Genomic DNA, 24,992 nt, shown 5'->3' on the forward strand with positions numbered 1-24,992 from the left:
TGGGGCAAGGTGGTGTAAACACCCTTTGCTTTAGATATAGTATTCCTATATCTAACCCTAAAAATGGACACACAGATCTATCAGTCACTCCTATGGCAGGCCTTAACAATCCTGAAGGCAGAGTGCTTGGAATCGTGTGAGATGGTGCTCTGGCATGAGCTGAGCCTGTCTGCGGCTTTCGGGATCCATCCCTTAGCCGTTTCCATGATATCGCATACCATATACTCTTAAGTGCATTATAATCCTCGCGGTTATATGCCAACTCTGGTATCGCTTTATCAAAACATGTCGAGTAAGGTGTCATACGAATTGGAATACTAACCCCTCGCCAATTCTGGCGACGGGGTTAGCATTCCACCCTTCTAGAGGGACACGACATGTATGTAACCCCTAACCCCGGTTAAAGTCAGACAGAGCCTTAGCATCCACAAAATGGATGCTGCCACCGAGACACAAGTCTGCCCTCCTGCTGCTGGGAGTCCTCCCAGAGCAGGAGATAAGGACAAAGGGTTTCCTGCCAGGGGCGGTGCCAGCACCGTCCCAGACAGGATTTTGTGTATTGTAGGTAGGCAGGGCTTCAGAGGAAGGTGACTGCACGTGGCACCCCGGTGCTCACTGTGCATAGGCTGGCTTGAACCAGTTCCAGGGACACTCCAGACCCTGTGCTGGGGAAAAGCCCGCCAAGGAAGTGGGTGTAACCACCCCCCTCCTGGTCCCACCCCTAGGGCAGGACTTAGTCGCGTGCCAGCCCCCTTTTCCCAGATAAAGGTAGGGACTGGCCCCCTTCCCAATCAGATCATCTTTGGAATCAAGATACCACTTTCCACGAAAGGACTTCACGATTTCTTCCTCAAGATTCTCCCTTGTGGCTAAGGAGTAGTCACCCTGCATCCGCAGGCACCATCCAAGAACACTGCGGTCTGCTGCACGTCCTTCCTCCGGAATCCGACTGCCCAGCTCGACGAGACCCGGCTTCCCTGGCACCTCTGACCTCTACCCACCTCTACAGCACAGCTGAGAACCGTGGGTGCGACGAGACCTCGAGGGACCGGCCATCGCCAAGACTGCACGACTTCTGCACAGCAAGCCCACCGAGTAATTTCCTGGTGAGTGCTTTGGGGTCCGAGAAGCCCCCACCCTGAGCAGCTCCAGCACCGAAGAGCAGCCCCCCAGCATCTCCACGATCGGCGTGGGGCCCTTCTGCTTTTTGCTGCTCACCGCGTTGTTTGGCTACTAGTCCGCTGGCTTGTGGCCTTCCGAACGACGCCCGACGACAACACTGCTGCTAGTCTGGTTGCTCCAGACTGGCCCTTGCTTCCCTCCATCGGAGAAGTACCCTGGACCCTCCTGGTCCGGCTAAGACGCCATTTGCATTTGCCAAGACTTGTTGCCCAATCATGGGTCCAGCGACGTCGACAGCAAGAACCTTCGTGGGACAGCTCGCACCTCCATCCTGGTCGCCGACAACGCCTCCTGGTCCGAGAGACTGCAGAGCCCAGCAGCGCCCACTCACCTGACTGCGGTGACTTCGCCCGGTGCCATCCTGGTGCCCACTTAATCACTGGCTAGTGATTCAAGAACTTGGTCCCCTCTGCTTTCAGGTTTTCTTCTTCCTTGATCCAGGCTTGGATCCATCGAACTTTTCTTCACTGGTCGCCTGCCAGCAACTTCCTTCTTCCAGGCTCCTGGTCCGGCACGAGGATTCCAGACGTCTTTTCAGACCTATGCAGCTGCAGCCCCTGGGATAGGTAACTTCGGCATTTCGGTGCCCCAGCATAGCCTCACTATCCAAGGGTCAGGATCCACTGTCGTTTTCTCCCTACCAGGTCGGGTTCGCCCGTGAACACTAACTTTGTGAATTCTAGCTTCCATAGACTTTGTCCCGCATCCCGCGTGAGAGTGCACACTCTGCACCCGAGTTCCCTAGGCCTCCTGCTAGTAATCTAAAGGTTCAGTAGTCCAGTCCTAGCGATCCCAAAGCCTCTGAGAATCGTTACTTACCTGCTAGTAATTCGCATTCCACTTTTAGAGTATATGGTTTTTCGTGCCCCTCGGGCATTTGTGTATAACGTGCTAACTTAAAGTATTTTCGTAAGAGTTTTGTTGTGTGCTTAGCACCCTGTCCTCATAAAGAGTACAGGGTTGTTGTGATTCTAATAAATACATTGTTTATTTTCATAACACTTGTGTGGTGTCCTTTCACTGGGTGTTCAAGGGGTAATGTGATGGTAAAACAGCTGGCTTAACACGCCCTCTAGAGTCTTAGCCTTAGACTGCTCGTATCCATGCTACTAGGATAGCTGGTCTATAAGGTTGACTTACAACCAATCATCAATAAGGGTTGTTTGGACTGATATATAGTGATCACTAGAATAGTGAACACTGCACATCAGGCCAACTTCTCACAGAAGAGACGTGACCTTTGCTTTCCCCTGTACGACCTATACAAGGTATTTTGCTGCTGCTGCTGTTGTTGCTGCTGTTGACCTTGTCTATAGGTACGAAAAGAAGAGCGTCCAAAACCTCTGAACTTCCTGGTCATTGAACCTCTCACTTGAAGACCAAGAGATCTAGCAGTTGCCCTGCTATCCTTAAATCTCTCCAAGGCTGTATCTGCCTTCTTGCTAAAGAGTCCTTCACCATCAAAAGGCAGACCTAACAATGCAGACTGCACATCAGCAGAAAAATCCGAGGATTTTAGCCAAGCTGAACGTCTTGTGGCAACGGCCGTGCCCATGATCTTTGCAACAGAATCTGCAGTATCAAGGCCGCTCTGGATGACTTGACGAGCTGCAGCTTGAGTGTCAGATAAAACTTCCTCAAAGTCACCCCATGCAGTCTTCCGGAACCTTAAGAATCAATAAACGCATTGAGTCCATAGGTGCGTGCACATATTTTCCCATAAGACAAGTGGCATTTGTTGATTTTAAAGCCATACTTGCGAGGGGAAAGTTTTCTTGGCCACTTGATCTGGTTTTCTAGCTTCCTTGTCACCAGGCACTTGGGGAAAAGCACCAACTGACTTTTTTGAGCACGCAGCTTGAATCACCAGACTTTCAGGAGAAGGGTGAGAAGACAAAAAAGCAGGGTCCTCAGGAGCCACTCTATCTCCTAGCCACACCTTTTGAGACAGCAGGAGCAGAAAGAGGCTTTTTCCACACCTCCATAATGGGTTCAGTCAACGCCTCATTAAATGGGAGCAATGGTTCCACAGCTGAGCTCGGTGAATGGAGAACCTCAGTAAGCAGATTTGATTTAAATTCAACATTAGGCAATGTCAAACCTAAAAGTCCTGCTGCCTTTTTCATTACCACATGATATGGTTGAACATCCTTAGAGGGTGCATCAGGACCTGATGGGAATACCCACTCCGGGGAAAATTCAAGACCACTAGCATCAGCTAGCTCCTCAAAATAATTTTCCTCCACTTCACCTTCCTCTAAGTCTGAATGAGACTCATAATATCTCCGTTCCTCCAGGAGATGTTGAGCTTCTCTCCTAGATCTCTGCTTAACACAGATTGCAGCCGGATCCACAGTCGACTCCGATGGCGCCGGAGCCGACGTCGGTACTGAATCCGAAGGCTTGGAAGGATGGTCCAGAGATTTGCTTGGAGCGGGCGACGCCGGAGTCATCGACTTCGGTCGAACCGGCGTCGACAACGGCGTCTACCTCGGTGGAACCTGGTACTGCCACAGCGGAGCCGGAGCCGGCATATACGGCAAGAAAGGTGCCGGGGCATAAGAGTGAGGCACACCCAAATTAAATGCCATTGGACCCATGGGACCCGAAGGTGCACCGGAGGGGTACCATGACCGAGAAAACACCATACATGGCGTTGAGAAACGCTGAAGGATCCTGACCTGGTGCTGGAAAAGGTGGATGATCACCCTCAGGTCGATCTCGAGGTAGATTCGAATCTGTTTCAACAACAGGAGTCGATTCTTCTTCTTAATTAGGAACTTCACCGACCTCTTCTTGAGCCGGAGATGGCGCCGGAGTCGGGTCGGATCGGAAACCGGAGTCGGAGAATGAACTTGTGACTCCTAAGGCGAGGCCTCGCCTTCTCGATCTGAAACCTCCTGTGGCGGGATCACTTTCGATTTAATCTTCTTGGGTGATCTCGAATCAGACTTCTCATCAGAATGACGTCGAGATTCATGTCTCCTTTTTTTATGCTTCTTACGTGACCTCGAAGCATGATCCGATGAAGACTTCCAAGCAGACGCTTCCCGAGATCTTGACCTCTACCTCAACCTTGTCGAACGGGATTTTGAAGACTTCTTTACCTCATCAGCTTTCAGCTTTGCCACAAGAAGTTTAGTCTCCCTTTCTCGCAGGGCCTTCGGATTCATTTTTTGACACAACGAACACCCATCCACGTCGTGATCTGAGCTCAAACACCAAATACAGTCTTGGTGCAGGTCCGTAACGGACATCTTTCCGCATTCCCTGCAGGGTTTAAATCCTGTCCTTTGTTGACATAATAAGGAGACAAAGAGGCAAGAGAACAGAGAAACGAAGAAAAACAGTAACAGAGTTACTAAAAGCTACAGAGTATCCCGAAACCGTTAGCGTCGAGGACGCGGAAAAAAGGGAACTGATATCACGCCGGCGTGGGCCTATTGTAGGCGTCGGTGACGTCAGCGGAGTCGCGAGCGATGTGGTGCCTCTATGACGTCCAAGTCCACGTCAGCGCGAAGCTACAAAAAGAATTTCCGAATGTTGCTGATGCAAGGGGATATTCACAAGGTGTGGAATCCACACGGCAGATGTATCTATCAGAATCTGAAGTACTCACCTGTGATCAGGGGAGAAGCCAGTACTGTACCTTTCCACCCAGTATTTAACAGCAAAAGTAATCCCAACCGGGTTTACTAGTAATCTGTATTTTCTCCATAGGAACCCATTGTCTGCTTTTCTATGAAATTTCCTCTAAGTGTCTACTTTTGAAAACTTGAGATATCCTTTAAAAATCCTACGAAATACTGAAACGCAATTACCAACCTGCTCTAAGTAAAGACCCCAGTGCTGGCTCTAGGAGACCAGTGCTGGATTACAAAAGTAACGCGATTGTACTTTACCTGCATTCTGAATTTTCTCCCATTGAATAACATTGTCAGATTTTCATTGAAAAGTTTCAAAGTGTGAACTTTTAAAACAGCTTTATATTCATGGCAATTCACTACAGTAACTAAAACGTTTTTGCTAATCTGGTTTCAACTTAGACCCCAGGACTGAATCTATGATTTAGTTCTGGAACTACCAAAGTAATCTGCAAAGTAATCCACTGTACTTAAATGTAGAAAACCCATTGAGCTCAATGCTATAGTGTGTTTTAGGATTGTGTTGCTTACTAGCTATCCTGTAATTATTGTGTGCACAAACTTTATTGCTCCTTTGCATTTACATGAGAGTACTCATAACGAGAAAAGTATATTTTTATAACTGTTGGTTCTAAAAATAAAACAACTATATCTGAGGATATAATAACAATTAGCCTGGAGTTCAGTTCTTGAGTGTGTGAAACCTTTTGCTGCATGAGTGTCTACAACAAATGCTTTACACTGTCCTCTGGCACTGCCTTACTGCTCGACCAAGCTACCACTTTGGAGAGTAAGGTCAGTTCTGACTTTAACCTCTGTTATACCTTTGGGGATTGTGGAATCTGTACACACTGTACTTCATTATTGTCCAGTATATACAGAGCCACTTTCTTACAGGGGAGCCCAAATGAAGAGGACAACTTCTTAGCAAAGTTGGCCAAAATATTAGACCTAGAGAGCAGACTCCTGGCTCTAGAGAAACAAAGAAAAGAGATGGGCTTAGCCCCCATCTCTGGTGGCAGCAGTACCAATAACAAAGATAGAGAGCAATCATTATGTAATACTTTATTCGATAACAAAGTATCATGAAAGTAAATACAATTTCATCATGAAAGGTAAAATTAGATGAGAACAAATTTCGAAGTACAAAAGCGAAGAAACAAGTTAAAAACGAGTTAAAATACACATCAGTAATAAAAACAAGTCCAGTCTAGTTTGTTCCAGGGCTAGAAAGTGCTAATTAATAAAGTGCTAGTTGATATAATAACACAGTTATACCGCTTGGTGTCCTACCCCAATCGCAGTTGAGCAAGCTTTGTTCGTATTTGCCATGCTTTCCCCAGGAATTTTGCAACTCCGCAAATTACCATCATGGATGTAGTATCTGTTAGAATGCGGAGAGCCACTGAATATTGCCTTGTTCCAAGTTCTCGACAAACTGGTCTTAACCATCTTCTCCTGGGCCCCCTGTACGCCCTGCAGGCAAACAAGAAGTGAGCTAGGGACTCAGTAGGATGAGCACACCCCTGGCAGGTAGCTTGATGGTGAGAGAAGTCTCTCCAACTTCTAGTAAAGGCATTCAGGGGTAAGGTTCCATACCTCCATTTCAAAAACAATGTTCTGTCTCTCGGGTTTCTAATGAAATCAAGAAAGGGTTCTAGCTTCCTCTCTGGCTTGTGGTCCAAGAACTGGTCGATTAAAAGGCCCCCCTTTAGATTTTTCAAGTCTCTTGCTTGAATCCACTCCCAGTAAAGTTTCTTGATGGTTTCTTTCGGGGGTGGTGACTGAGATCCACTCTTCACTTAGCCCCAAATTGATCGCCAGGTCCCTCAATTTTTTCAGCCAGCCAATCTTCTTTGAAGAGTTCAGGGTGATGAGATCATCAAGGACAGCAGCATAGTTGGCAAGCTCTGGCGTCCTTCTAAGGCGTACCCAGTAAAGTAAAGGCCGAAGGCCAACTATGTCTTTAAAAGAGCGGCGGCCCATATCGTGGAGTAATGGTTTTAAGGGAGTGGAAATAGGGAGACTCACTAGCTCTCTCAGAAACGTATTCTCTGTTTTCACTAAATCTAGGACTCTGTCGAAGCCCCACAGTTCTGACCCATAAGTTGCAGCAGCCAAGACCTTACCATCGTAGACTGCTAAAGCAGGGCTAATGGGTCTACTAGAGGTCGCACGATGATCTCTAGAGATAGCTCCCGCCACTCTTTTGAAGCTTAAAAGCATTTTAGCTACGTGGGAGTCCCACTTTATTTTACGGTTTATCCTGACTCCCAAGTAGTCAAAGGCATCCACTTCCTCTAGTAAAATGCCATTGAGGGAAACATTAATCCTCCAGACGTTCTTGCGGCTAGACAGCACCATCAATTTAGTTTTGGTGGTGTTAATTGTGAGCCCATGTTCCTCACAAAAGGCACTGAACCTATTTAAAAGTTTCTGGAGACCAGGGGGGGTTTTGGACATTAGGAGGGTGTCATCTGCAAAGAGGAGGGTCGGTATCGTTTTTTGGGACAACGAGAAGCATTGCTAATAATGAAGTTCAACACTGCCTTAAATGGCTTAAACGAGATTTCAGAAATCTTTAAAGCCACTGCATGAAAGGTATCGCTGTTCAAATGGCACACCTGAGCCCTGGTTGAGACATGCACTTTTCCCCATTGGGTGGTCACTCTGAGATTAACCACTTAAATCAATACAGACTACAGCGTGTAGTAGATACACGTTGGCAGTCTGGGTCCGGGTCAGCCCTCATAAAAATAAACAGATATACTATCCCTTTAGCTTTATTTTTAATTTTCTCCAAAATCATGCCAAGAAACCGTTGTACATTCTTTTATGTGAATAAAGCTTTAAAAGGTTCACTTAGTATTGCCCCTTTAAGAAGAAGGCTACCAGGAAGGAGTGTAGGTAATTCCCCTTTAAGAAAAAGACACCCGTGTGATCAGGAAGGAGTGCAGAAAGTGACGACGTCACTTTCGAAGGCAAAGACTCGGAGCGCCTCAAATGAAACAGACAGCGAAAAATGTAAGTAGCAGGAAAAGCGATTTTGAGTTTCACCCAGTGTAGGAGAGTGGGGTCTGCAATCCTATGGTCACCCCAGATTTTTGCTTTTTGCTTCACTGGTTTACGACTTTCCCTGGCTGTGGGCTGGCTAATCAGACCCCCAGCCTAGCTGTGTTCTCTCTAAATTGACATCCATGTACTTTAGGTGCATTTACCAATTGGTATTGGGTCACCTTATCAGCCCCTGTACAGTGTACCTGAGGTACCCAGGGCATAGGTGTACCCTACCAGGTGCTGAAGCATGTATTATGCTACCCCTGGCTGGCCATCCAGACAGACACAACTGGCTGGTAAGACAGCTGGGGCAAGGTGGCGTAAACACCCTTTGATGTAGATATAGTATACCTATATCTAACCCCAAAATGGACACATATACTCCTATAAGTCACTCCTAAAGCAGGTCTTATCAATCCTGAAGGCAGAGTGCTTGGAATTATGTGAGATGGTGCTCTAGCATGAGCTGAGCCTGTCTGCAGCTTTCGGAACCATGTCCTTATAGCTGTTCCATGATAACGCTATACCATATACTCTTAAGTGCATTATAATCCTCGCGGTTATTGCTAACTTTGGTATAGCATTATCAAAACATGGCGTGTAAGGTGTCATACGCTTTGGAATACTACCCCCTCGCCAGTTCTGGCGACGGGGGTAGCATTCCACCCTCCTAGAGGGATAAGACATGTCAGTAACTGTAACCCCGGTTAAAGTTAATCAGAGCCTCAGCATCACAAAATGGATGCTGCCACCACAGACACAAGTCTGACCTCCTGCTGCTGGGAGTCCTTCCAGCAAAGGGAGGCCTGGACAAAGGGTTTCCTGCCTTGGGAGGTGCTAGCACCACCCCAGACAGGACTTTGTGTATTGAGGTAGGGAGGGCTGAAAGGAATTAGACATGCCTGGGGCACACAAGGTGTCCCTGTGCATACCCCGGTTCAAACCAGTTGCTGGGGCACTCCAGCCCCAGCTCTGGCGCAAAACCTAACAAAGGATAGGGGGTGTAACCGCCCCCTTCCTGGTCCCACCCATGGGAAGGACCTAGTCGATAGTACAGCCCCCTTTAGCAGGATAAAGGTAGGAGCTGGTCCCATTCCAAATTAGATTATCCTGAATAACTCTACAAAGAAGAAACTCTGGACTTCGACGTTCTGCTCCACAGAAGACTGAAGAAATCTTCCTTGTGGCCAAGGAGTGGCCACCCTGCACAAGCAGGCACCACCAAGCGTCCTAGCGGTTCACTTTGTCGTCCTTCCTGCCGGAACCAGACCTCAGAGCCCGACGAGACCCGGACTTCCAGACCTCTCCGACCTCTTGTCTGGTCACTTGCCGGCTGGCTAGTGGCCTCCTAGACGACGAACCTACGAAACTACACCGCTGGTCAGGTTGCTCCAGACTGGCCCTTGCTTCCCTGTGAAGGAGAAGCACCCCGGACCCTCCTGGTCCGCACCAGACGCCACCTCTACTTTCCGCGTGGGTTGCATTTGTCAAGGCCTGTTGACTCCGATCCTGGAAACGACATAGCCGACAGCGAGAGCCTGCGTGGGACAGCTCGTGCCTCCATCCTGGTCGTCGACGACGCCTCCTGGTCCACGTGGCTGCAGAGTCAAGCGTCACCTCTTCACCTGATCGCGACGACATCATCTGGTTCCTTCCTGGTTCCACTCCGGTCACTGGCTAGTGACTTTTAACACTGTCCCCTCTGCTTTCAGGTCTCCATCTACTTCGATCCGCCCTTGGATCACTCGGGACATCTCCCTCCTGGTTGCCTGCAGCATCTTTCTCCAAGGCTCCATTGACTTCAACGCGGAAACCCGACGCACTTTCACACCTATGCACCCGCAGCCCGTGGGGGAGGTAACAAGAGCATTTCGGTGCTCATAGGTAGATTGACACTCCTAGTGCCCAGGTATCCTTTAGTTTTAGTCTCAACCAGTCGGAACTGTCCTTACTTAACTATTTCGTAAATTGTTCGTGCCCGATGACTTTGCATTGAAACCCGCGTGTGTGTTCTAGCACTGCACACGCGTCCCGTGGGCCTCCTGCTCCTTACCTAAGGTTAGGGTAGTGTAGCCCCAGCGATTCTACAGCCTCTGGGCATACTCATTTCCTATATCGTTCTACTTAACCCATTTACTTAGTATATGGTTTGTCGTGCCCCTAGGGCGGCTTACTGTATTTTTCTGAAGAGTATTGTTATGTGCTTAGCCCTCTGATCTCATAAAGAGTTCAGAGGTGTTTGTTAGTAATAAATATATTGTTTATTTTCATAACAACTTGTGTGGTGTCCTTTCATCTGGTATTCAAGGGGTTATATGTGGTAAAACAGCTGGCTTCACATGCCAATAGAGTTTAGCCTAAGACTGCTCTGTCCATGCTACCATTAGGATAGCTGGTCTATAAGGTTGACTTACAACCAATCACCATAAGGGTTGTTTGGACTGATACAAGGTGATCACTAGAACTAGTTGTAGGAGAGTAGGGTCTGCAATCCTATGATCACCCAGATTTTTGCTTTTTGCTTCACTGGTTTACGACTTTCCCTGGCTGTGGGCCTGCTAATCAGACCCACAGCCTAGCTGTTCTCTCTAATCCAAATTGTACCCAGGTACTAAATTGGCACTGGGCCCTCAAGTCCCTGTACCCAGGGCTGAGGTGCACCCAGAAGTCTCCCAGGGGCTGCAGCATGTATTATGCCACCCCTGGGCTGACTAACTAAATCAGACACAACTGGCTGCTTGACAGCTGGGGCAGAGTGGTGTACTCACCCTCTGCTGTAGATATAGTATTCCTATATCTAAACCTAAATGGACACACAGATCCCCTATCAGTCACTCCTATGGCAGGCCTTAACAATCCTGAAGGCAGAGTGCTTGGAATCGTGTGAGATGGTGCTCTGGCATGAGCTGAGCCTGTCTGCGGCTTTCGGGATCCATCCCTTAGCCGTTTCCACGATATCGCATACCATATACTCTTAAGTGCATTATAATCCTCGCGGTTATATGCCAACTCTGGTATCGCTTTATCAAAACATGTCGAGTAAGGTGTCATACGAATTGGAATACTAACCCCTCGCCAATTCTGGCGACGGGGTTAGCATTCCACCCTTCTAGAGGGACACGACATGTATGTAACCTGTAACCCCGGTTAAAAGTCAGACAGAGCCTTAGCTCCACAAAATGGATGCTGCCACCGAGACACAAGTCTGCCCTCCTGCTGCTGGGAGTCCTCCCAGAGCAGGAGGCAAGGACAAAGGGTTTCCTGCCAGGGGCGGTGCCAGCACCGTCCCAGACAGGATTTTGTGTATCCTAGGTAGGCAGGGCTTTAGAGGAAGGTGACTGCAAGTGGCACCCCGGTGCTCACTGTGCATAGGCCGGCTGAAACCAGTTCCAGGGGCACTCCAGCCCCTGGCCTGGGGAAAGCCCGCCAAAGGAGAGGGGTGTAACCACCCCCCTCCTAGTCCCACCCATAGGGCAGGACTTAGTCGCGTGCCAGCCCCTTTTTGCAGGATAAAGGTAGGAACTGGCCCCCTTCCAAATCAGATCAATCTTTGAATCCTGAACCGACCTTCTTCAAGAAGAACTCAAGACTCTTCCCAAGATTTCTCCCTTGTGACTAAGGAGTAGTCACCCTGCAGCAGCAGGCACCAACCAAGCTTCGCGGTTTGTTGCCAGTCTCTCCTACGGATCAAGACTGCTTCATCACGACGAGAACCGGCTTCCCTGGCACCTCTGACCTCAACCCACATCATCAGCCCAGCTGTGATCCGTGGGTGCGACGAGACCTCGAGGGACCGGCCATCTTCAGAACTGCACGACGCTTGTCCAGCACGACGCCTGAGTGACCCTCGACTGAGTGCCTTGGGGTAAGAGAAGCCCCGACCCTGAGCAGCTCCAGCACCGAAGTCCAGCCCCCCTGCATCCACGAGATCGGCGTGGGGCCCTTCTGCTTTTTGCTGCTAACCGCGTTGTCCAGGTCACTTGCCCGTTGGCTAGTGGCCCCTTCACGACGCTCCACGACAACTAACACTGCTAGTCTGGTTGCTCCAGACTGGCCCTTGCTTCCCTTCTTCAGAGGAGCACCCTGGACCCTCCTGGTCCACTCAAGATGCCATTTTAGGTCCACCGCGTGGGCCTTGCATTTGCCAAGACTTGTTGCCCAATCCTGGGTCCAGCGACGTCGACAGCAAGTACCTTCGTGGGACAGCTCGCACCTCCATCCTGGTCGCCGACAACGCCTCCTGGTCCGAGAGACTGCAGAGCCCAGCAGCGCCCACTCACCTGACTGCGGTGACTTCGCCCGGTGCCATCCTGGTGCCCACTTAATCACTGGCTAGTGATTCAGAACTTGGTCCCCTCTGCTTTCAGGTTTTCTTCTTCCCTGATCCAGGCTTGGATCTCTTCGAACTTTTCTTCACTGGCCGCCTGCCAGCAACAACTTCTTCAGGCTCCTGGTCCGTCAACGTGGGTTTCCGACGCAACTTGAACCGTATGCAGCCGCAGCCCCTGGGCTAGGTAAATCCAGCACTCCGGTGCCCCAGCATAGTCCAACACTCCAAGTGTTCGGATCCACTCCCGTTTTCGTCCCAGCTAGTCGGGTTCGCCCGAGAACAGTAACTTTGTGAATTCTAGCTTCCATAGACTTTTTCCCGCCTTACGCGTGAGAGTTCCCACTCTGCACGTGGCGTCCCTAGGCCTCCTGCTCCTAACCTGAGTGTTCAGTATTGTAGGCCTAGCGTTTCTAAAGCCTCTGAGAATCGTTACTTACCTGCTAGTAATTCACATTCCACTTTTGTAGTATATGGTTTTTCGTGCCCCTCGGGCATTTGTGTAAATTGTGCGACTTGAAGTATTTTTTATAAGAGTTTTGTTGTGTGCTTAGCTCCCTGTCTCAAAGAGCCAGGGTAGTCTTGTTATAAATAAATACACTGTTTATTTTCATAACAACTTGTGTGGTGTCCTTTCACTTGGTGTTCAAGGGGTAATGTGATGGTAAAACAGCTGGCTTAACACGCCCTCTAGAGTCTTAGCCTTAGACTGCTCGTATCCATGCTACTAGGATAGCTGGTCTATAAGGTTGACTTACAACCAATCATCAATAAGGGTTGTTTGGACTGATACATAGTGATCACTAGAATAGTGAACACTGCACATCAGGCCAACTTCTCACACTAGTGAGCATCATATATCAGGCCAACTTCTCACAGATGGCGTGAGCCGTAATTTCTGATGTTGAACCAGTGAGAGATCTATTAGCGTGGTGAACCATGGCTGACGTGCCCATGTGGGTGCGACTAGAATTAGTTTGAGAGACTGTTGTCTGAGTTTGCGTACTACTAGTGGAATGAGTGGGAGAGGCGGAAAAGCGTACGCAAATCTGCCTGACCAGTTCATCCATATTGCATTCCCCTCCGACCGTGGGTGTGGGAACCTGGCGGCGAAGGTTGGGCATTTTGCATTTTCGTGCGTGGCAAACAGGTCTATCTTATGGATGCCCCCACATTTGGAAGAATGGTTGTAGAACTTGTGGGTGCAACTCCCATTCGTGAATCTGTTGTGACTGACAACTCAACAGATCTGCTATCTGGTTGTGAATTCCTGGAAGGTGTTCCACTGTGAGGTGTATGTTTTGAGGGATGGCCCATCTCCAAATGTTCTGTGCAAGCTGGGACAGTTGGAGAGAGTGTGTCCCCCCCCCCCGTTTTTGTATATAATACATGGCTGTCATATTGTCCGTCCGGACTAGGACAGCTTTGTTTTGTATTTGTACTTGAAAAGTTTTGAGTGCAAGGAAAATTGCTAGCAACTCCAAATGGTTGATGTGGAACGGTTTCTGTTGATTGTTCCACTGACCTTGTGTGGTATAATGCAAGAGATGGGCTCCCCATCCTGTGAGGGATGCATCTGTCGTGAGCACTGAGGAAAATGATATTTTGCCTGACCAAAATGTCCACTACATACACCCTATGTTACATACATGTGCATGTCACCCATGCATATTTCTCGTAGTGGCCTGAATCACTAGGCCTCTGCAAACATGTCCTGCAAGTCATCAAGTCTCCCAAACATTAAGCTAACATGAAGGCCCATGTTTTTGCATTTTGCATTGTGCACTTTTAAATAAATATCGTACTGAACCTTTTTTTTGTGGTTGAGCCTGAAACCACTTTCTGAAATATTGTTTTCATGACTCCTGGCACACTGAAAACTGCAGTCACGTCAGCAAGAAGCCTGCCAAGACAGTGTTATGAATAACAGTTATCTGTTTTCAGTACAGAGTGGCATCCCTGCCCGGTGAGGAAAAGTAAACAGAACCCGTCCGCGACAGATAGGGCCTAACTCTCTGTCTCAGCCCCCATGCAATGAACGGAGAAATATATGCTTTTTCTTTATTTCTAGTGATGAACAACCTTTGTTTCAGATAAAACATCCCCTGACTCTAGATATCAGCTGTACCAGACGTGCTCAAGTCGCCCTGACACAAGAGATTTCTCTGCTAGGCCGAAAGTCAGCTCTCCTCCCAATACACGTCAATTACACGTCATACTCAAGTTGCACAATTAGGGCAGAGTTCCAGCTGGTCATGCATACTCCTCCTCTAAGTACCCACCCACCTATGACACCTACCCATCACCTACCTATGACTCATCAAGTGTACACCCTCATACACGCCCACATGCTCTTATCTCTTTCTTTCTTGCTCTGCCTGGAGCGCTCCTCCCTATGTACAAGGAGTAAAATGTATATATTCTGTTCATTGTTATTAAATGTTAGATTACTCTTCCTGAACCTCAGTGGTGATGGAACATATTCTCCCTTTGACTCGAGTTATTGGAATAAAGCCCATTTTAACTTGGACACCACGGATCCTGTCTCTCATTTGATGCATGATACTTTGTTAATGCCTAGAAATTCTGCCAGGGTAATATTTTATTTACCACAGCACTATCTGTGGAACAAGATCTAGGAACGGCCGTCTCTTTGTTAAGTTTTTGGTGTTCCACCATTGCAGAGAGCGATATGTACGATCTGTGAGCTGACCTTGAGCCTGATTCCACTGTTGTGCCAGGCATTCCTGTAGTGGGCGCATTTGCAGTCTTGCATGAGGAACTATAAAGATGCAAGACGCCATCATGGCTTGGAGAGAGTGCTGGCATTGAAAAAGGGAGACTAAGGTCTGAATGCTTTGAATCCTGGCTTGACTGGGATACGCTAGAGCGGTAGATGGGTCTATGGTAGCTCCTAGATATTGATGAACGTGCGAAGGCTCTAGGTGCGACTTGGTGTAGTTTATCGTAAACCCTAAGTCGTGCAGTGTTTGAATTGTTTGTTTTGTGTGTTGTACACACTGTTTGAACAATCTTGCTTTTATGAACCAGTCGTCTAGGTAAGTGGAGACATGTAGTTGTTGTCTTCTTAGATGTGCTGCTACTACTGCTCAGCACTTTGTATACACTCGTGGTGCTGTTGTGACCCCGAATAGAAGGACTTTGAACTGGTAGTGTTGTCCTAGTATGACAAACCTTAGATACTTCCGGTGTGCAGGATGTATAGGAACGTGATAATAGGCGTCCTTTAGGTCTAGTGTGGACAGAAAGTCTCCCTGTTGTAGTAATGGGAGTACTTGTTGTAAAGTGATCATGTGAAAATGATCCGATTGTATGTAGTGGTTGAGGGACCTGAGGTCGAGAATTGGTCTCAGTGTCCCGTCCTTTTTGGGAATTAGGAAGTACAGGGAGTAAACTCCTGTTCCTTGTTCTTCTAAAGGAACTACTTGAATAGCATCTTTTTGTAGAAGTGCTAGAACTTCCTGTTGTAGCAGAGTTATGTGTTCTGCAGACATTGGATGCTGCCTGGGTGGTATGTTTGGGGGGTTGCTGTGAGTTCTAGGCAGTAGCCATGTTGGATAATTTGTCTTACCTACCCGTCTGTTGTGATGGAGTTCCAGACCGGTAGGAACTGTGAAACTCTGCCCCCCACAGGAGTGGAATGCTGTAAGGGAGGCAGAGGGAAGTCACTGTTTGGGAGTGGAAGAGGAGCGGTTGTTGTTACTACCTCTACCCTTATTGTTGTTGCCTCTGTATCCTCATCTAAAGTAGCCTATGTTAGAGGAGGTTTGTGTGTTTGTCTTAAAAGATGATGTGGTCTCTGTGCTGGTTTGCTTTGAGCCTCCTCTATAGAAGGAGCGGCGAAAAGAACTTCTATTCTGGGAGGATTGTCAATGCACCCATAGACTTAGCCGTGTCCGTGTCTTTCTTCATCTTCTCTAGTGTGTTATCTAGCTCCGGCCCGAACAACTGGTTCTGATTAAAGGGCTGGTTTAGGATGGTAGTCTGTACCTCTGGTTTAAAACCTGAAATGCGTAAACATGCATGACGTCCTAGAATCACACTAGTATTGACTGCTCTGGATGCTGTGTCAGCTACATCTAATGCGCATTTAATTGAGGCATTAGATATTAGTTTGCCTTCTTGTAAGAGCTCTGCTGCCTGATCTTTGTATTGATCTGGGAGATGTTCCATTAATTTTTCTAGTTGGTCGTAGTGAGCCCTGTTATAGCCTGAAAGTAAGGCTTGTGTGTTCGCTATGCGCCATATTTTTTGTGCAGCAATCCTTTTCCCTGACGCATCAATAGGAATATGCTACTTACCAGTATGCATCTGTTCTTGGCATGTAGGGCTGCTGATATTTATATCTATGCATAGATCGCCGCCTAGTGTTGGGTCCGGATGATTGCACATTGTTGTCCTGGAAGAGTCTTCGAAGTATCACGAAATAGGTGTCTCCTCCCCTGGACTACAGTGCGCATGGGCATCCCCTCCATGCTCAAGATTGTTTTTCGCCATTGTGGCAGAGATGGAGTGTGATATAGTAAGTGATGACCATGCGTTAGAATAAGTGTGAGTGCTACAGCTGCGACAGGCACCGGGGAGGAGTGCGGGCGATATAAATATCAGCAGCCCTACATGCCAAGAACAGATGCATACTGGTAAGTAGCATATTCCGTTCGAGGCATGTGGGCTGCTGAATTTATATCTATGCATAGAATAAATAGTAGTACCCTCCTTAGCGGCGGTTGCCCGTGCCAGCTGCAGCAGTCTGAAAGAGTTTTGAGAACAGCCTGACCTACAGCAGCTTGCTGTTTAGAGTGTACATCCACGCAGTAGTGTTTGGTGAATGTGTGTATGGTGGTCCATGTAGCTGCTCTACATATGTCCTCTAGAGGAATGTTACCTAGGAAAGCCATGGATGCCCCTAATTTGCATGTGGAATGCGCTCTTGGGGGAACTGTTAACGTGCGTTTAGCCTTTTGGTAACAGATTTGGATGCACTTAACAATCCATCTGGCTATGCCTGATTTAGTAATTGGGTTGCCCTTGTGCTGTGGAGAGAAGGCAACAAACAGTTGTTTAGTTTTCCTGAAGTCTTTAGTTCTGTCTATGTAATACAGGAGAGCCCTTCTAACATCAAGTGTGTGTAGTGCTCCGTCTGCCACTGAATCAGGATTGGGGAAGAATACAGGTAGTTCGATAGTTTGGTTAATGTGGAACTGTGACACTACCTTGGGCAGAAACTTGGGGTTGGTGCGAAGCACAACCCTATTAGCATGAATTTGAAGGAAAGGCTCCTGAATAGTGAGGGCTTGCAGCTCGCTAACTCATCGTAGCGACGTAATTGCGACCAGAAAAGCCACTTTCCATGTGAGAAATTGTATCTCACAAGAGTGAAGAGGTTCAAATGGCGGGCCCATGAGCCTGGTGAGGACTATGTTGAGGTTGCAGACCGGCGAAGGCGGGTGTCTTGGAGGAATGACCCTTTTCAGGCCCTCCATAAAAGCTTTAATGGCCGGAACTCTGAAAAGGGATAGGTGCTGTCTATTTTGAAGATAAGCCGCCATTGCAGCTAAATGTATCCTGATGGAACTATACGCTAGATTACACCTGTGTAGGTGCAGCAAGTAACATATGATGTTTTGCGTGGAAGCATCAAGCGGATTTATGTCCTTATTGGAGCAATAGATAACAAAACGCTGCCATTTTGCCGCGTAGCAGGCCCTGGTGGTAGGTCGCCTAACCTCCTTAATGATGTCCATACAGTCAGGAGGCAGGTCCAGGTAGCCAAACTATGACCTCAGGAGCCATATTGCTAGGCTCAACTGCTGCGGATCTGGGTGCTGAATGTCTCCATGACTGAGTGAGGAGACTGGGCGTGAGTTTTAGGCGCTGGTGGGGAACCACGGAAAGTTCTAGGAACGTGGTGTACCACGCCTGCCTTGCCCACGTTGGAGCAACCAGGATAAGCGTCATGGAGTGTTGCCTCAGTTTGCGTGCTACCAGCGGTATGAGTGGTGCTGGAGGAGAGACGTACGCAAATTTGTTTGACCAGTTCATCCATATCGCATTGCCCTGAGACTGTGGGTGTGGGAACCTGGCGGCGAAGGTGCGGCATTTTGCGTTTTCGTGTGTGGCGAAGAGGTCCATCTCTGGATGACCCCACTGCTGGAAATATGGTTGGGGCACTGAGGGGTGTATCTCCCACTCGTGCATCTGATGGCTGTGTCTGCTGAGCAGGTCCGCCATCTGGTTGTCCCTGCCTGGGAGATGTTCCGCCATGAGGAACATGTTCCTTTGAATGGCCCACTTCCACATGCTCTGGGCTAGATGGGACAGCTGTGGAGAGTGTGTCCCTCCCTGCTTTTGGATGTAATACATCGCAGTCATGTTGTCCGTCCGGATCAGCACTACTTTGTTGCAGAGATGCAACTTGAATGCCTTCATCGCCATGAAGATTGCCATCAGTTCCAGTAGGTTGATGTGCATCTTCCGCTGCTGCGGTGTCCATAGTCCCTGCACTGTATAGTGGAGGACATGCGCTCCCCAGCCCTGGAGAGATGCTTCCGTTGTCAGCACTATCTGTGGCACAGGCTCTTGGAACGGTCGTCCCCTGCAAAGGTTGTGTGTGTTCCACCAATGCAGAGAGTTGTATGCACGACCGGTCACCAACACTAGGTCTTTTAGCTGTCCTTGAGCCTGGTTCCACTGGCGCGCTAAGCATTCCTGAAGCGGACGCATATGTAGCCTCGCGTGGGGGACTATGAAGATGCAGGAGGCCATCATGCCTATGAGTTGCATGAACACCTGCGCTGGGAGTGAGTGTTGTGGCCTGAATTTTTGAATCAACACTTGCATGCTGTTGACTCTCGCTGCGTTTGGTTGCGCTGTGGCAGCGAGTGTGTTGATTTCCGCGCCTAGGTACTGCTGTACGTGTGCAGGGTGAAGATGGGATTTCTGGTAATTGAGCGAAAAACCCAGACTGTGTAGGAGGTGAATTGTGCGGGACATGTGGTCGGCACACTGCTGGGCTGACTTTGCCTGTACCAGCCAGTCGTCCAGATACGGATAGACATGGACGTGTTGTCTCCGAAGATGCGCGGCTACTGTTGCTAAGCACTTCGTAAACACTCTGGGGGCTGGAGTGACCCCGAAATGCAGGACTTTGAACTGGTAATGCTGGTTGTTGATGGTGAACCTGAGATATTTCCTGTGACTGGGGTGAATGGGAATGTGGAAATAGGCATCCTTCAGATCTAATGTTGCTAGAAAATCTCCTTGACTGAGCAACGGCAGAACTTGCTGCAGTGTGAGCAGGTGAAAGTGTTCTGAGAGGATGTATTGGTTTAGAGGTCTGAGGTCTGAGGTCTAGAATGGGCCGGAGAGACCCGTCCTTTTTTAGGATTAAGAAGTACAGTGAGTACACCCCTGTACCCTGTTGATCCAAAGGCACGAGTTCTATGGCGCCTTTTTGCAGCATGGATATGACTTCTTGCTGCAAAAAAGAACATGTTCTCGGCGGACATAAGACGGTGCCTTGGGGGTATGTTGGGTGGAGTGGAGGTCAGTTCTAGACAATAACCGTGTTGTATAAGTTGTCTCACCCACCTGTCTGTGGTAATGCTTTCCCAGACTGGCAGGAACTGCTGGAGTCTCCCCCCGACCGGTGTTTTATGGTCGGGGGCAGTGACAAGGCGTCACTGCTTGTTAGTGGCGGAGGATCTGGTATTATTATTTCCACGTCCTCTGCCCTTGCTGCTGTTCCCACGGTATCCACCCCTATTGTGCTTGTTATAGGTGGTTTGTGTGCCTCCCTTGGTGTATTGAACTTGTTGCGACGCTTGTCCTCTTGAAGCTCCCCTGTTACCGGAGCGACGAAAGGAACCACCCCTGAACTGCTGAGACTGCAGAGCTCCCATGGATTTCGCAGTTTCAGTATCCTTCTTAATCTTCTCAAGAGTGGTGTCTACCTCCGGACCAAATAGGAAGTCAGGGTTTACTGGTTGATTGAGCAGGGTAGTTTGGATCTCCGACTTAAATACAGAGCTGCGGAGCCAGGCATGCCTCCTGAACAGAACGCTAGTGTTTATGGCCCTAGCTGCTGTGTCGGCTGCATCCAACGCGCACTTAATGGACGCGTTGGAGATCAACTTTCCTTCTTGTATAAGCATTTCTGCTCCCTCCTTATAAGCGTCTGGCAGGTGTTGCAGTAACTGCTCTAGTGTGCCCTGTCATATCTTGCTAACAGGGCTTGGGTATTGGAGATTCTCCAAATATTAGCAGCTTGAGCTGCTACACGTTTTCCAGAGGCCTCTAAGATTTTGGATTCTTTGTCCGGAGGAGGAGCATCACCCGTTGTCTGAGAGTTCGCTCTCTTGCGAGCATTAGCCACCACTAAGGAGTCCAGTGGGAGTTGGCCCTTGATGTAGGTAGGGTCCACGGGCGCAGGCCGGTACTTCCTCTCAATTCTTGGGTTCACCACCCGTGCTTTAGTGGGCTCTTTAAAAATGTCACTTGCATGTTTGAGCACACCTTTGAGCATAGACAAAGTTTTGATAGACCTTTCTGATGGGGAGAATGTATAAAAAAAAAAGTCTTCTTCCACGGGGTCAGCGTGCAGATCCACGTCATGGTTATGTGCCGCCCTCTCAATCAGTGCGTTGAACGCAGCAGTGTCTTCAGTAGGCAAAGGCTTGTTAGCATATGAAAGAGTATCAGGGGTGGTGTGAGGGTCAGCAGGGTCCACGGTGTCAGCCCACGGCTGGGACTCATCCTGATCAGTATCAATGGGATAGTTAAACTGGTCCTCATTGTCTCCTCCTTCCACCTCCTCAGTGATATATGTGGGAGGGTAGGCATAGTCCTGACCAAATGATTGCACGGGCTCAAAAAGTATAGGAGAGGTGGTAGAGTCTTTTTCTTCCGCGGTATCCTATAATGTTCCATAGGTGCATCAGGCCTGATCTTACACTTGTAAACTGTGAGTCGACCTGATTCGGAGTCGATGTATAATTTCGACTGGTCGTCGTGGGACGGTGGCTGGAACACAACGTCTTCCGTCCAAGGCTGAGCGGATGCAGCAACTGACGTCGACTTGGTAGATCCGGTAGACTGTGCATGTTGAACAGGTTTAGGCCGTGCTGTCGGGGGTAGTCCGAACTTTATCAGCGCCGCAAGCATTGGCGACGGACTGACTGCCTTCGATGGAGGCGGTGTCTTCGATTCGACCGACTTCGACGGTTTAGTGTGTTTGAGGCCTTGCGTCGAGTCGAGCTGTTGCACTGCAAGAACGCCCTTGTGCTTCGACGCAGTAGGGTCTTTCGATCAGAGTTTTGGCTTCGGGTCGAAGGCCTTGACCAGCAGCGGCTTCTTCAACTTCGGATCGATGGTTTTCCGGGCTTCGAGTCCTTCGTAAGAGCCGCCATCTTTGGAGTCGGAAGTCGACGTCGACGGGAGCGTGACGTGCTTCACTGTAGACACAGGTGTAGTCGATCCGATCTTCGGTTCGACGCCCCCTTTCGACCCCGAGGGGTCGTTCGCATGTTTGGACTTGGAAGGTTCCGAAGTCGTCGAGCCGATGGTTGTCTTAACCAGTGTCGGTTTCGATTTCGTGTCTTTTTCTTTCGGTTTCGATTTCTCCACTGAGCATGGGCGATCGACCGAGGGCTCTTTGGAAATGTTCGTAGTCGGGCCTTGAAGCGGGACTAGAGAACGGTGTTAAAGATCTTGGCTAAGGCCTTCCGGCGATGCCTCGACCTGAGCCACGGGAGAGTCTTTATTGGGCCCCGCTACTGCGGTTAGGCCTAGCGCCTCGCTCGAGTCGTCGTCGACGGCTCCGATAGGTTGTACGTCGTCTCCTACCTCGACGATGTCTTCATCATGGACGTGGAGTTCTCCCTCGTCCTCGTTGTAGGTGGCGTCTGGCTCCGACGCGGGATCAGAGTGCTCCGGATCCTCTTCTTGTACATGTTCTTCGTCGTCACCCTCGAAGATGTTTTCTGGGTCTGGTGCCGATTCTCGCGCCGACTGTCGTGCAGCGCATCGAAGACGGAGAGTTTTCTTCGACCTGAATTTCGAACAGGCCCTGCAGCTGGCCTTGTCGTGGTCCGGTGAGAGACATTTGTTGCACACCGGGTGCACGTCGATGTGGGGATATTTTGAGGTACAGACGGGGCAGCGCTTGAACGGACTCCGTTCCATCGCAGAGGGGCCCTTGGCGTCGAAAGGCAAAAAGCCTTCCGAAGTAGAGTTCAAAGAACTGGAAAGGTAAAAGGCACTGAACGAAAGACAATACCGACGCCCCTAAGGCCTTTTGGCCTCGAAAAGAGTAACTTGTAATATAAATTCCGAACGTGAGTTAAGAAGTACATCCGAACCCAATGGCGGAAAAAAACAATCTGAGCATGGAGAGGATGCCCATGCGCACTGTAGTCCAGGGGAGGAGCCACCTATCTCGTGATACTTCGAAGACTCTTCCAGGACAACAATGTGCAATCATCCGGACCCAACACTAGGCGGCGATCTATGCATAGATATAAATTCAGCAGCCCACATACCTCGAACATTTTGATTCCTTGTCAGGCGGGGGCGTGTCACCAGAAGTTTGGGAGTTGGCTCTTTTATGTGCGTTTGACACTACCAATGAGTCTAGTGGCAGATGTCCCTTGATATAGACCGGATCAGCTGGTGCTGGTCTATACTTTTTTTCTATTCTGGGATTTAGCAGCCTACATCTTACTGGATCTTTAAAAATGTCCGGAGCATGTTTAATGACTCCTTTGATCATGGGTAATATTTGAGTAGACCTTTGTGACTGCTCAAATGTGTCTAGTAAGCAATCCTCCTCAATAGCATCAGAGTGCATTGATACTCCGTGGTAAAGGGCAGCTCTGTTTATTAAATGATTAAACCCAATACTATCTTCTGGAGGGGAAGGTTTTGTTGGGTAGTACTGAGGATCAGGGATGTCTGGTGCATTGTGTGGTGTAAAACCATATGCCTCGTCCTCCTTGGGATATTGGGGGTTGACATCCTCATCTAAAGGGTATGTTACGTTATCCCCCCCACCTAAATCATACTCCTCGTCAGTGTGGTGTGATGATGCAGGAGATTGAACAGGAGAAGTTATAGGTTCAATGTAAGGATGGATAGGTGAGGAAGAAGGTGAAGGAGAGGAAGGGTGCATATGAGAGGTTGCACAATCCTTCTTGGCAGGAACCACAGGTAGAAGTGGTGTGTCTGCTGGTCTTTTTTTGTAAGGAATTGCTTCCACATGTCCAGTTTTTTTATTAATATAGACTTTTTTTCTGTTTAGGATCTGGTCTAAACAGTTCTTCTTGTTCTATAATCTTCGGCGTCGATTTTTTTCAGTGCCGATAGAGGTTCTTTAGTGTTTTTTGCCTTAGGAGGAGTGATTGAGTCAAGTGGCAATTTCTTCGGTGCCGAAGGTGGTTTAGGCTTGGTAGGCTTGTCAGAGGGTTTAGGCGTGTCTGTATCATGCCTTGGAGTCTTTGACACCGACTTTGGCGTTGAGACAGGTTTTATTGGGCCCGCTGCGCCGGAATCTGGCTTCCCTTCTTTATTTTTGGAACCGGAGGGTTTCGGAGTCGAAGATTTCAGGTCCGGTACGGTTCTCGGCACCGATGTGTCTTTTGGTTCTGGTGCCGAAGGGTCTTTGTCTTTGGGCATCTGAAGGGCGTATTGGCTTCGGTGTTGAAGATTCCTTCGGTGTCGAAGGATGTTTCAGTGCCAATGGAGGAGGTGGAATTGGCACATGTTTTTTCGGCGCCGAGGCACCAGAAGGCGTAGTCTTTTTCCTCGGAGCCGAGCCCGAAGGCGGGGCATTGGAGGGTAAATCTTGGTCTCGACTGGGCCCCATGGGCGGTGTGCCGACCGCTGCTTTTGTCTTGGGTAGTGTATGTTGTGCGGGGGCAGTGGTACTCACGGGTTGTCGAGATGGAATCGAATCTTCCGAGTCCTCTGCCGCCGATATGATCTGGAGATCAAGGTGAGTCTTCCTCGGCGACGAGTGGAGCCTCGTCCTCGGAGATATCTTTGATTGGATCTTCGTCCTCGGAGACGTCTTCTTCGACGATCTCCTCCTCAAAGATGGCCTCCGGTGCTGGCGCTGATCTCCTCATTTCGTGCCGACGGGCCCTCCGATCCCGAATGGTCTTCTTCGAAGGAAGCACAGGCTGTGCAGGTCGACTCGTGTTCTGGCGAGAGTCAGAGGTTGCAGACCTTGTGATGATCGCTATGAGGGAATTTTGCTCGACATACCGGGCATCTTTTGAATGGAGTTCTGTCCATGAGGCGTAGGTCGTACGGCGCCGATAGGCCCAAAGACCCGCATCGACGCACCGGAATGTAGCTGGTGATGTCGAAAAGTTTATTCGATGTCGAAAGAAGTTTATCTAAAGTTTCTCGCTTCGAAAATGCAGAAAAAGTCTTTTCTAGCCGGAGTGGAAAACTTTCATCCGAACCCAGTGGCGGAAAAAAACAATCTGAGGATGGAGTCAATGACCATGCGCAGTATTGTCCAAGGGAGGAGTCACCTATCTCATGACTACAAAGACTTCTTCCAAGACGACGACAACATGCAATCATCCGAGCCCAGCACCAGGTGGCGATCTAATGCACAGTGTAAGATCTGCAGCTCATATGCCTCAAACACATTTACAAATGTATGGAAACACTTTCCAACATTGGGGAACAAACAAGACTTCTGCCCCAAATGAAATTATTTCAGTCTAAAGTTGATCGATACATTTCTCTTTATA

General features: G+C 48.9%; 1 protein-coding gene across 3 annotated transcripts in view; it reads right to left on the reverse strand.

The window, feature by feature from the left end:
- Positions 1 to 24,992, reverse strand: part of PRRC2C (proline rich coiled-coil 2C) — a 1,522,187-nt gene that overhangs the window by 678,146 nt on the left and 819,049 nt on the right. The gene's annotated exons all lie outside the window — the stretch shown is intronic.

The sequence above is a fragment of the Lissotriton helveticus genome, chromosome 1_1 (genome assembly GCF_964261635.1).
Source record: "Lissotriton helveticus chromosome 1_1, aLisHel1.1, whole genome shotgun sequence".
NCBI classification, from domain to species: domain Eukaryota; kingdom Metazoa; phylum Chordata; class Amphibia; order Caudata; family Salamandridae; genus Lissotriton; species Lissotriton helveticus.